Raw genomic sequence first — 14025 nt, 5'->3', positions numbered from 1 at the left:
CTCGAGCGAGATACTTCCTGGTCCCGCTACGATTCCCCTCGAGCGAGCGATCGAACTTCCCGCGGCGCTCGGCGGCCGCGTTCTCTTTGGATCTCGGAATTTGAATTTCGACTCTGCGAGACCGAGCATCGCGCGCGCGCGACTTCTCGTGTGTAACTTTGAATAAGTGTATATTATGTAATTTCGCTCGGAGACGCGATGAGAACCTGACTTGAGTTTGAGAGAGGAGCTGCGGAACGTCGTCGCCGAATTCGACGTCGCGATTCGACGCGAGGTTGGAGCTATCGGAAGAGTCGCGGGATATCCGAGCTGCGGGGATAATTAAACTTCGACTAACTTTGTCGTGTTGTGTATTTGTACGAGGGGGGGGGGGGTAAATGCAACCGCACGTCGCGTCGAATTGACTCCGGCGCGCGGTAAGAAATTTTTGCGTCGGAAACTGTCCGCTGGAATTTTTGCGTTACGATCGCGGAAAACATGGAGAGGCCAGCGCGGTTGCTGGTGCGAATATATTTTGTTGAGTTCTTTTTGCGGAAGGTCAGATTATGTTTGACGGTGTAAGCGCACGCGCCGATTTATCTGTCGGACTTTTAACGCGGAGAATCTACTTTCCACGTCAAACTGTCTCTGTACCTTAGTTATTAATGTTATGACTCCCCGCCTCCCCCCTTCCGAAATTTCCACAAATTATTAGTTGACTATAGGTTATGTAAGAAGAATTTTATCCACAAAATGATGATTTTTGAGATCTTGTTACCAATGAATCTACACGTCTTTCTACACAAAACAAATAAAATCCAATCCTCACGGGCTTCTAAAATTAATTAAAGAGCAGTTATTATTTTCTACTAGTTGTGCCATTTTCTTAATAATTGCAATTCCCCTATCCATTTTTCAAGAGCTAAACTTGTCAATGAATACTTAAAGGAAAGAAAATGGATTATGCTCGAAGGATTGCGAAGAACCTCCATTCTATTTGTATTTTTCAAATCATACGCCAAATCTTCATCTTCATTTTACCTGAAATATATTCCACACTGAAAGAGATTACAGTTACTTTTTACATATACATGAAAGGTTATTATCACTAATACTATAGCAACCTTTACTAAAAAAATACTCCTAATTATAATTCTCTTACTAACATAATTACAGTGCTACAAATATCAAATATTTTTCTCTCAGTGCATGTGAATTGGATTTTTCCCGCATAACTATGATCAAATTAGCATTAATTGATTCCTTTGAATATCGCAGGAAGTACTGTTTCAGCCGGGAAATACGGTTTAAGAATTCCGACAAATGAGTCCGCACGTGCGTTTACACCGTGAAACGCATTATCCTCTCGTAACAAATTTAACAAAATACATTCAGACCAACAACCATACTCGATTCTCCCCGGATCTCTCTACATTTCCTGCGACTGTATATCCTGATACAATTTAGCCTGCCTTTTGCGATACTTTTACACAACACATGTTAAGGAGTACACAAATATATGTTAAATGAACGTAGATTCCTGTCGGAGCGAGGCGAACATTTCAATGCGCCGTTATTGACGCGAGATCTTTTGCCGTGCACTTTTCTCGGCTTCGTTCGCTTTATCCGTCGGATCTAAAATGCAAATCCGCGGCAATTTCGCTCGCGCGTCGGCCTCGGTCCCTTCCATGAATGGACCCGTACGTATTGCGTTGCCGTTGGAGTCGCGGTCACGCGGCCCGCCTTACGATGTGTCATGCGCTCGCGAATCCTCGCGTCCGCGCGCTTATCTCCCGCACGGATACGCGTGTGAGCGGTGCGTATGCGTGTCGAGAAATTCAGGCGCGAATCGCGGGATAAAAAGAACGGGAAACGGTTCATTGCACTTTCTAAACTGCAGCCGACATTCGTGGCGGATGCACGCGCGCGCGCGTACGTCTGTGCGCACCTGATCGCACGATCACCGCGTCCGACGGTCGTCGTTGGCGAAACCGCGAGAGACGAGGAACGAGGGCGTTGTTGACAGTCTCAGGGCGTGACACCCAGCTTGCTTGTGTGTGTGTGTGTGCACGCATGTTGCGCACACTCGTCGCAGCCCGAACGAAAGACGGTACGAAACGCGAAGAAAGGCCTGGTTTCGACTCTCCCGAAGACGAGGGCTCGTTGCCGCCGCTCGCTCGTATCCTGACTTATCCTCGCGCACATCGCGCGCGCCCCGTTAACATACCTATTCGGAATTCCCGCCTCGACGTATTTCGAGGCCCGCTCTTCCCCCCCGCAGGTGAGCGGAATTCGACCGGCGCGAACGGCTATGATGAATCACCACGCTCGCGCGCCGGCACCGTGATACGAAGCACTCGCGGGTTAGATCGGCTCTCGAAACGTCGACGAAGGAAGAGGCAGGTGGAAAGAGAGCGAGAAAGAGAAAGAGAAAATCTCGGTACTCGCGAGGGCGATCGCGCTGGCTGGAGGGCAACTGGTACCGCGCTGGTACCAGTCGGTCGGACTCGCGCGGCGGACCGTCAGCACGCGAGTACCACCGTATGCATACTGGCGCGTCGTGAACCGCGTTCACGAGCAGCCGGACGAACGGTCACCTGGATAGCATGCAGCCGCCGAGGCGCACCGCGGCGTGGCCTCGGCCGAAGGCTTTCTAACCGCAGCCTCCGCTCGCGCCGGACTCCGCGCGACACACCGCATCTCTCCGGAGGAGGAGGAGATCCCAAGATCGGCGTCGTTCTTCCTCCGCTTCCACCTCTTCTCTCGCCTTCCTTCATCCTTCGCGTGCCCCGCGAGAACGCGCTCCACCTTTCTCTTCTTCTCTTTCTCTCTTTCTCTCTCTCTTTCTTTCTCATTCTTTCTCCCTTGATCCCACTTCTTCGGCCGGCTCACCTCCTTCTTCGCCTCGAAGAGCGGCTTCTACTCCTGCTGAGATGATGATTCCCTACCGGGTGTCCGACCTCCTCTACTTCCCTCCTCGGAGTCTCGCCCCGCTCTTCCAGGTGCGCTCGGGATTCCACGGCTTACTTTTTTCTCCTTTTCTTCCTCCGGCCGCGATACCCTCGACAAATCGGCGCCTCTCTCTCCCTTTCTTTCTTTCTTTCTTTCTTTCTTCGCCCCTTTCTTCGCTCTTTGTCTCCCCTTGGTCACTCTTTGTCCCGCTTCGCGCGAGGGAGACGTCGTCTCCCTTTTCCCGTGCCCCACTCTCGCCCGCGGAGGAAACGCGTTCTCGGGAATCTACGCGCCGCCGACACATTCGGGACACCGTCAACTTTTACCACGCGTGTATGTTTGTGTGTTAACGAGTCGTACGGTTTAACTGCCAGAACACGCGAATCCGTCGCGCATTATTCAGCGAGCTCTTTTAATCAGTAGAAATCACGAAAGCGAAGAATGCCGGCTCTCGTGCGAGACGTGCTGATTGACATCTGACATCTATTGAAAGACGAAGAGAGAGAGAGAGAGAGAGAGAGAGATTCATGAAAGGCCATTAAACTTGACGAACGGCTTTATTAACCGAACGAGACACATAGGCATGTTTAAATAAATATCTGCTTTGAACTCGATCGTCGCACAGCAAGCACGTGCTGCATAGTTGTCTGTTTATATTGTATATTGTGCGGTCAACTGCACAATATGACACACACTTGCGGTTGCATACCCGCAGGTGCTTCCTACCATGCCAACTATGCCGAGTATGCCGCGTCCATTGACCCATTATTTCGATATTTCCTCTCTCTGTATCTGTTGTCTTTGCAAAAAATTGATCATGGGACTCATCGGTGGTGTTACCCCTCCCTCAAGCTTCCGATAGACGCGTGTCCTTCGGATCAAGAATGGTCGCAGGTCACCCGACAGGTGACATCCATATATTTTATAGAAAATTCATGTTTTAAATATAATTTTCCTGTCCACTGCTTTTAGAGTCTGTGGAAATGTGAAAATAAAACAAATTCGATTGAATACTTAGTTATCTACGAGGAAAACACATTAAACGCACAGCAATTTTTAAAGAACAGTATGTATGTATCACACTTCTTTAAAATCGTATCGTAATTTTTCAAGATACAATTTTAAAAGATACAACAAAGAAAAGAAAATTTTTTAACTTGCAACTTTAAATTAAACTTTAAATTTAAACTTAAACGTAACACTTTAAATTATGAAACTTCGGGAACCCTAAACTTAAAAGTCACTTAAAAATTACTCTCAGTATCGGTGCTTCGGCTACGATAGCAGTCTTGACACAAGTTGGTAATGTCTCCCAAGTAAAGATACTTAATAAAAGTTACGTAGAAATACTTAATTTTTTTTTCTCATTTTATTTGCTTCGTACAATTGACATATCTATTCTTTGCTGTTTCGATGACGTTTTCTGACGTATTCATCACAGAAATAGGATTTACCGTTCCTTTTATGAGCTTTTTGAATCTCTCGCGGTGAATTCTGGGCCAAGCAGCAACATTAAAAATACACCAATTGTGTTGCTGTGCACCTGTCAGGTGTTCTTGCCTCCTACAGTTCTGATGTTGATGCTGCGGAAGGCAAACGTGCACTGTTCTACAGAAACAAGAGAGATAGGAAGGTAACAAAAAAAAAATGGCGCGTGTCCCTCCAACCTCTACTCCATGCTGTACTAAAATAAACTCGGGCAGCACCTCACAGATGCACGCGTCGATAGGTCTATCGATAGGTCAACCGGCAGCTTCGAATACGTTCGGAGCAACTTCGACCCGCTTCTCCGTAAGAAACGAAAGAGCTCCTCGAACTGAAGTCGTGGATCAACGCGAGAAGGGCGTTTCTCTGCGTGTTCCTCAGCTTTTGAAAAAAGAAAAAAAAATATCGAGATGAATACAAGCTTTCGAGCGCGAAGCAGTTGAAATTCGGTCGAATGAAACCAATTAAAGCGGAGATCTCAGTAGGCGAAATCTCGAAGAGAACGGGGAGGGGGAGAGAGGAGGTGTCGTTAGCGGTACCGAGATATTGTCCTCCAGTCAAGTTGTCGACGCGCTTCCGTTCGAATCCACGGAGGCCGAAATCCAGGAGGAAGAAACGAGGGCGGGTGGTCAAAGTCGCGCGCGGAAGTGCCGGACCGACCGATTGCGCTGAAAAAGGAGTTTGGTAACGATTACGCAAGCATTTAGTGAAATAGTTTCATGACATATTTAACGAAATTATTCGGTTACTACAACCAGATCACTGGGAGCTATTTCGCTGGATATTTGCTAATTGTTGCCGGATCCGTTTTTCAGCGTGCAAACGGCAATTCGCGCGGGACGAGGGGTCGGTCGATCGGGTCGATTCTTGGCGCGCAAAGACCGAACTCCTCGCGACCACCGCCGATAGATACACGTCGGGAAGGTGGCTGAACTCCGCCGGCGGTGACCGAGGGTAGCGCAAGAATGTTTGCCTGACATCGGAGTGCGCACGGGGCTATCAACAAAGTGCTACGGAGCTCATTAAAGCCCCCGCGACAGGAAAGGACGAGTTGATTCAAAGCAAACCGCACGGCGCTCAAAGACCGACGACCGGGTCGCGCAAACCCACGGACTTCGGGAACAGAATTCTACCGCGTAGAGAACGCCCTCGACGCGATTCACCCTCTCGCGTCGGCGAGTCTCCCGGCGCGTTTGTGCTCTCGCAGCGGATTCGGCGCAGCCGAGATTAGCGTCGGCAAGACAACCGGGGTTATCTTGGCGTCGCTTCCTGTGCCACTAACTATAGAGATAACTAGAAATCGCATGCATTTGCCCGGTACCGAAGACCGGCGAGGCAGCAATTCAATACTGAAATAAGGATTTCATATTACGATACCAATGCCTTAAGGTAGCCGTAGCATGAAATTAGTTACCTTAAGAATTCGTTGAAACTCGCGCAATATGTATCAGGAGTGTAAATTAATTCGGTGCCTTTCCTACTCATTTCTAATTTCGAATTCTACAGACGCGGTCAAAATTTATCAGATTCCTTACGCGCTATCGTTTATTCTCACTTGTTTGTTTTAGCTGTGAATTTCGCAGCCATAACGTAACCAAAGTTCTCGTCCAGTTCGAAAAACATATATTTGTGTTTGCCATGATACAGGGTGTTTCAGAGCCACGGCGACAAACTTTGCGAGGGCGTAGAACGCAGTGAGATGAGCGAAGAAGTCCTCTATCATTTCTGCAAACCGCACGCAACATTTCGAGTTATTAATTATTGAAAATAGCCATATATAGAGGCTTCTTTAATTGCTAGCTCGATAACTTGTGTGTCACTTGCAAAATGGTAAAGGATTTTTCGTTTCAAAGTGGCCTAATTTACAAATATATGTTGTACTTAACGACAGTCATCAGTTATATTTAGTCCGTCTAGTATTTTAACAATGTTACACTTCAGGTCGATACTAGAAATCGGTACAGTTATGGTACTGTCTTTCGAGTTTCGGCCCAAGACTGTCATCCCAGCGTCCCAGTATTCCAGTATCAAATCAGTATCGGTATCCAGTAACGTTCACTGAAAATCGGCACTTCGCCGGCACCTCGCTAGCGGCTACTTCCTACTTGGGTATCGAATGGAGACGCACGGTTCAGTTGCTCGAGAACTATTCGTATGTCGTTGCTCTGGATATAGTTTCAGCGTAGCTGCGATTTATCCACGCGTAAAGGAGCACGAAGAACTCTCCGAGCACGACAATGGACGCGCGTGGATCCCACGGGCTTCTGGCTAAGCGCGTTCCTCCTCCATCACTAGGAGAATCCCGGTTGGTTCTTCGAGGCTGGCCCGTAATTCACCTCGCCGAGCAGCCAGCGGGACCACTCTGTTGCAGGACGCGTTTGACAAACTTCAGAAGCCCACCGTCGAGAGCTTCCGTCATTCTCCCCGCAATGCTGCGTTCCCGAATCCCCGAAAGAACTGGAAGGCCATCCGTGAGGAATCCGAGAGGAACGAACGCGCGACGGGAAGAAGGATATCCCGGGGAACCGAAGAATACGGGAGACCTTCGTAACCAAGGAAACCCGCGCATCTTCATTATATTCGACCGACTGTACGCGATCTACGCGATTGGAAAAGAGAGAGAGAGAGAGACCGTCGTATAAAGTCAGATCTTTCCAGATGAAAAGAACGTCTCGATAAATACTTGAAGAGAAATTGAATGTACGAGACCGAAACGATTGTTCGACACGTCGTTCCAATATCTCTCGGGACATCCGTGGAGGACCGAGCGGTTTATTTGGCAAAAAGATCAGCGGCGCGCACGGCGTCGTGTCCACTTTGGAAAATGACTGAAACATTTCGGAAATTGATCGTATACAAACGAGTTCGGAGGATGGCACGGAGCCAATCCAAGCGTCAAAAGTGTTACCCGGAAGGTCTATCGCGGCCGAGATTCCGCGCGAGAGAGGCGGAAGACCGTTTCCAATAAAACAAGATTGTCTGATATATCTGCCCGTCGGAAAGAAGCGGGATAAGGGATTCGGAATCCATAATCCGAGCACACAGATGATGCAAATTCGTCGGTTCGCCATATCGTTTATTTTATTACACTTATTAACCGATGCGTTCGCATCGTTCACGACGTTACCTTCTATGATATTGTCCTCCTCTAAAGGATCTTTTTTCTCTGTGCTGCTTGGGAATCCCATAGCGATGAGTGTCCTCAACATGAAGTGGACGTAAATATTGACTTCAGCAATGCGTTTCCCATTGTTTCTCAGCTCTGTGCGGGGGTCTGCCCGGATACGTTGGAGTACTGCAAAACCGCACAAAATGTTCACCCATTTATTATAAATTTCTTATCGAATTTTTGTGACACACACACACACACACGCACACACATTGTGACAAAATAGTGATGTGGCGTCAGCGGATTATACTATATCGAATCACGGTTAATACCTCGATAAATAATCTATACCGCACTTATTTTAAGCTCGCTCGCGTTTGTTGCTAACCGCATAATTTGTAATTGCTGTTCATTATAGAAGATGTTGAAGGGGAGAGAGAGAGAGGGGGGGGGGGGGGAGGACGAGTGAAAAGGGGAGAGAATAAAATTCATTCCTCGCGCAAACGCCTGCGGCGGAATTGTGTGTCACGTAACTCATCAGGTATAATAAAATACCCACTGCATTGTAATGGATTATTAATTCCGGCAATTAAACCGCACGCTGACGCATCGCGTTACGCTTAAATAAAGGCGCTCTAGGCGAAACCAGCGCTGGCTTACGAATGATGCAATAACACCGAATAGATTAGGAACACAGGAGTGTTGACCAGTGATAATCATTCGCTCGTTTTGCGATTTGCGATTAATTATTTATTTATTTATTCCTGTATAAATGGGGAGAACACCCTTTGACGGCGTAGAAAGTACAGAAAGAAACGCTCCGCAAATATTTCTCAGCGAAACCTCAAATATATATCATATTAATATTGAATGAAACAAATCGGAGAAGTGAGCAAACGTGGCGGAGACGCTGCTGAGAAGCGCCGAGTGCGTGCACGGGGAGAACGAGAACGGGGCCGCACGTGCACGTGGGAAAAGAAGCCGCGTGATCGCGGAATGACATCAATAGCAGTGCGGTTATCGCGCGGGACAGGTGACACAATCGTCCTATTTTGCTAACCGACCGACGCTGGACTCTCCTCCCGTTTCCTTCGCTCCCGATCTCCACGTTTCGATCCGTCGCGCTCTTCATCGGCGCCGCTGCATCGTAGCGCGTCAATTCGCGCGGATCCCGGGGGACAGGATTCGCGAGCCGACTGCGATTCTCCTCGCCTCTGTGTAGAAGCAAAAGTTGGATACCGGATCTTTGATAAGATGTCTCGGCGGCCGATACGCAATTTCGCGAAATTTCTCCTAATTGGACGGCGTTTCGCGCGCGATAACTACCTTTGCGCGTAATCCCCGAGAATAATTGGAGCGAGCTGTGCGAGGTCCTCCCATCATGTGTGTGTGACGTCACGCGGCCGGGAAATCCGATCTAACTCGTTGGTGATGTTACATCGGTCGCGGTGCTGGTGCGGAAGACCGCGGTAACGCGGTCGATCGCCCACCGCCGATCTCGACTGGTAACTCGCGCGCTGGCATCCTCCACGTTAATTGCCCTTCAATAACACTTTTCTTTCAAGCCACGTTGTTTTCGAGGCTGCGACTACAACGACGGTGCGAGAGCAGGCGTCGCGGCGAAGCCGGGGAAGCGGCAAAAATCGGCTTCGCGCCGATAATTATGAAGAAGAGATCGAACGAAAAGTGAGTGATTTCGCGGTTCGAGAAAAATCGGCGCGATTCTAGCGCTGAAACACGGACACTCTCGCGTCGGCGTTCACCGTCGAGGAAATCGCGGAAGGAACCCGGCCGAACGACGTGCCGCGCGCGGAGCGACGCATTTCTCGAACGTCGTCGCCGTCGGCGCGTTCGCCGTCTCTCTGCCTTTAATTTGAGTAACGACCTCGTCATCATCGTGATGCAGTTGCAACGCGCCCGCTGCGCCGCGAGGAATTGTCAGTGCGTTTAATCGCACTAACATCCGACGACAATTCGTCACCCCGCGTATAGGCGCGAGGCTGGTATGCGCGCACCGTTCGCTTATCTGTGTGCTCCTCGCTGGAGATTTCACGGTGGAAACGCGTGCCATATGGGGCTTTCGCGCCTCCCTCTGACGGATCGCTCCCGACGTCGACTTATATACTTGTCACGCCCGTGTCACGCCGAGCACGCCGGGACTCTGCGGTAATTAGCGACGTTTCAATCGTGACGAGTATCGAGAGGATCTTAATGAAGAGCGCGAGCGGCAAAACGCGTGCGACGAATACGCGCGCTCTCTCTCGATTAATAATCCATTTTTACCGGGCGAGTAAGTGTCCCTGGTAGAAAATGCACGCAGCTTCGCGGGACATCCCAGTTACCGCCTGATATTAAACATTCTCGTTAGTTGTCTCGCTAGCAATACCGGTGTGAAAAATGGATGAAAAATTTGACAGAGCTTTATTCCGGGATACTTTTAAGGCAGAACTTCCCGTTTCGTGAGCATGAATATTTTTGCTACATGGGATGTTGTGTGTGGTCAATGTTATTTTTAGAGTTCTAGCGGATATTAATATTTAAAGAATATTAGAGTAACCGTATATATCACACATATATAATAAATATAGAGGGAAATATCTCGTATTGTGCAGATAGAATGGATGAAATTAAGCTGAAAAGCCTTTTATTATTTTACCAGACAACCACGAAAAATTACGAGTTGTTAATGATTGAAAATGGCCATGTAGAGACTTCATTAATTAATAACGCAAAAATCTGCGTGTTATTTACAAAATGGTGCAGGGTTTTTTGTTTAACTTAAATTAAAGGAGCCTAATCTACAATTACAGCTGTTGTAGCCTTAACCTAACGACAGACATCGGTATTTGGAACCTTGAATCACGAACTTGTCGCTAGGTACATCTGTCACACGCTTGTAAATCAGGCCATTCCGAAGGAAAAAATCCTCTACCATTTCGCAAGTAACACGCACATTTTCTTGAATTATTAATTCAAGAAGCCACTATACTCTTTTCAATTCTTAATAACTCGAAATTTGTCTGGTTGTTCGCAAAATGATAGACGACTTTTCTGCTTCGGACACCCTGTATACAGGATCTAACCATGAATGTCGCCCACAGTTGCGCGCGGTCATATTTTCAACCGGCCAGCCGGCGAGCTGAAAATCTGATGAGAGACGACCGGCGCAGAGGGACTGTTTACAGTCCCGAGGAAAGCGACGACAGATCGAGCGGAAGCAACGAGACTTACTTTCGCGAACTCTTGTTGCCTCGCCGGCATTCCCGCCGACGGTAGGGGAACGTCTATCTTCTTGGTTGGATTCTTCGCGAAGTGCGAATGTTACTTCTCCCTCTGGACGTCGATCGTCTTCGGCGAAGTTATCGCGAAGCCATGTCGTTCTTGCGCTGTTGCGACGACAAATGACGAAACGGACTCTGCCGAGGGGGGGGATCGCAGATTCTCCCGAATTTAACTATTGTACCCTGTGGTGTGTCGGACGCGAAGGCGATTTGCTGCAATGACGAGCCGAATCGAGAGAGATACGGGCGGAGGAGACTCGCGATGCGTCGTCTGCTTTCTCGATCCGATCGGTGACAATCGGCGAGCGACAGTCGATGGTCCGAGAAAACTCCCCGACGTCGAATGCGAGAGAAGCGCGATGATCCGAGTGGACTAGGAGACGAGAACAGAATGAGGCGAAAGCACGGCGCCCCACGTTGACGTCGGTTGTGTCACTATTATAGACAGGATTCGCGATACGTCCGTCGGAAGAGATCAAAACGGATAGTTTCAAGTCCCTACCACAGTTTTCCTCTCCTGTCATGACCACGTTATGCGACCACGAGGTCTCTCGCATCGACAAATCGACGACGCAACGTCGGGGTTGTCGCGGGCAGCGCGAGGAAGAACCGGCGCGTGCTCGTCGTCGACGGGGTCGTTGCAGTCCGGGGAAAAATGTTTATATGTAATCGTGTAAAATTATATCTAATTATATATAATTATATATGATTTGGATATGCATTTTTTGCCTCTATATATATAATTACACATACCGCGTGAACATATATAATTATATATAATTACACATAATTATAAATAATTATATATGTCCACATGAAATGAAAAGTTAAGTCAAAAGTTAAGTAAAAAGCGGAAAAAAATACTTCGGTTCGGTCAAGTGTTTACATCGTGGACAGTTATGAGCATAAGCATTCACTTCACTTATATAACAGCTTTTCTTAGACGTATGTAATTACATATGATTATATATAGGCGTAGAAAGGTGAAATTTATACATAATCATTTTTCTACGTGTAAGTCAGGATTTCTCCCGTAAGCAACGTTGATCGATGATAATCCGTCAATGAACAATGCCAGCTCGTGTGCCGGGATGGTACTCAATCTTCAGGCGCATCGACACCCGACGAGAGGCGGAGATTCTCATCCCGGTCTCGTAACAACAATTTCGTCATTGCGGAATTAATTTCGTTGTACAATGAAGCACCCCGAGATTGAGACACCGCACGCGTGTCATTCGTCTGTTTTCAGCGAGATCTCGGCGAGTCGTGTCGATTCCCGATTAGCAAAATCCCGAGTCGAAATTTTGATCCCACATTAACTCCACTTAGTTCTACATTAAACCTTCAAGTGGAGAAAACAGAAATAACTTCTCACTTGTAGCATCAAAGCAGTATTAAGCTGCGAAGGGAATTTGGACCTCCCGGGGGGAAATTCCAAGTTCCACGTTAAGTCTTTAAATGGAGAAAACTGCAAGAAAAAAACTTACCATTTGTAGCATCAAATGAAGCACAATAGGAGACCTTGGGAGACTTTTAACGTAGGAACTAAGTGGACTTAATGTAGAACCGAAATTTTGACTGGGCTCGACGAAACATCGGGGATGCTGATTGCGCAATATTCACCCGATAAGTTCGCCGTAATTCGGTATTACAAGTGATACGTTCACGCCGAACACGAACGGTGCATACGTCGCCCGAAACCGTCCAAAGCGTTAAGGGGCCGCACGAAAAAGCGATATAGCATCGATATCGAGCAGCCGGCTTCTGCCGGTTTCTGCGAGATGCCAGGCACGCGCGCGGGCAATCAATTGCACGTCGTAATTATCGTTTGCCCGGAGAGTAATAACTGATTACCCCAGAGCACTCCGTTGGCCTGTGCGCGAATCTCGAGGATACCGAAGATAGCGCGAGTACCCGGCAATCCTTGGGAATCGCATCGGCGCTTTAACGGTAACTAAGTAACGAACGATCGAGCCCGCTTTTACTTTGCACGTGATCGCGCGATCGGTGCACGTGCACATGCATGGAGGGAGGGAGGGGGGAGGTGCAGAGCAGGCATAGAGCAGCCCTAGGAAGCCGAGGGTGCGTGCGACTTGGCCGTATCTCGATTAATGGAAAATTAGCTGCCGCACGACACGCGTAATCGTGACTAATCTTCGTCACCATCGTTGTACGACACGCGATCGGTATCAGGGAGGATCTCTCCCGGCGTCCTCAGGGCTGACAGGGACCGCCGACCCGGAATTATTGTGTCATCGCGTTATTTTCGATTTGTGACTTCAATTCGGATAATATTTCTCTTCGATTTTCGGTGTGTCGGTACGAGATACAGGAAGCTCGGGGGTTGAAAAGTTCAAGGCGACGACGGGGACTTAACCCACTTTCGTAAAAACTTGGGAATATTAAGCTTATTTTTCTTTCCTGTTTCTTCCCCTCTTTCTTTTTTTTTGTTGTTTTAATTCAGATTTGTCTTCTCGAACTTTCGGAGGTAATTTCTCCACCGCAACCGCCGCTTCTACCCTGCATTTGTAATTAAAGTCTCGAAGTGGAAAGCTTCACCGATTCGTGATTAACTGAAATTTTAGGTTGATGATACTTGGCTAGCTTAAATGCAATCGATTTGATCTCGCATTGAGCTGTCGGGGCAAATTTTATCTTGTGCACATCGATAGTGGTTGCAAACATGCGTAATCCTGATTCTCGATGAAATCGATGCAGCTCCTCTTTCTCTTTTCAACTTGTTCTTGATTACAGAACACTCTTTGCCTCGTGATCACCGTGGTTACGCACTTTTAGCAGACGATAAATATATCAGTATTCGACAAGAAATGTCACCTTGTTTACAAAGCACGCACATTTCGTATTATCGTATTACCATATTACATATTACGGTGTTATCATATATTATCGAATTACATTGTTACTCTCTGTGTCACATGTACGTTACGTAAATGTGTAATAACATCGTTATATCATTCGTGCGATTGTATAATATCTCGAAATACAAGCAATACACCCAGATTATTTTTGGGAAATATAACTTACCGGGAGGGATGCTATGCGAGTGGGCCATTCTCGAGATAAGATTACCTAACGAAGAACTGTGCCTTGCGATGGGAAATCAGTTACTCCGGGAAAAGAGGAAAAGATAGATAGGAGAGAAGGACAGAGGAGGACAAGCAGGGCGGGGAAGAGCAAGGGGAGGGGAGGGGGGGGGGG

General features: G+C 47.8%; 2 protein-coding genes across 2 annotated transcripts in view; one reads left to right on the top strand and one right to left on the bottom strand.

Moving 5' to 3' along the window:
* LOC106749744 overlaps window positions 1–2578 on the bottom strand; it is a 26586-nt gene extending 24008 nt beyond the window's left edge. The window contains exon 1 of the mRNA XM_014629478.1: window positions 2207–2578. The gene's annotated coding sequence lies outside the window, so the exon portion shown is untranslated. The remainder of the gene's footprint in view (window positions 1–2206) is intronic.
* The window catches only part of LOC106749745 (phytanoyl-CoA dioxygenase), an 88134-nt gene that overhangs the window by 55904 nt on the left and 18205 nt on the right, over window positions 1–14025 (top strand). The gene's annotated exons all lie outside the window — the stretch shown is intronic.

The sequence above is a fragment of the Dinoponera quadriceps genome, unplaced genomic scaffold (genome assembly GCF_001313825.1).
Source record: "Dinoponera quadriceps isolate SergipeBrazil2010 unplaced genomic scaffold, ASM131382v1 scaffold3289, whole genome shotgun sequence".
Classification (NCBI taxonomy): domain Eukaryota; kingdom Metazoa; phylum Arthropoda; class Insecta; order Hymenoptera; family Formicidae; genus Dinoponera; species Dinoponera quadriceps.
This window is presented reverse-complemented; position numbering and strand designations above follow the sequence as displayed.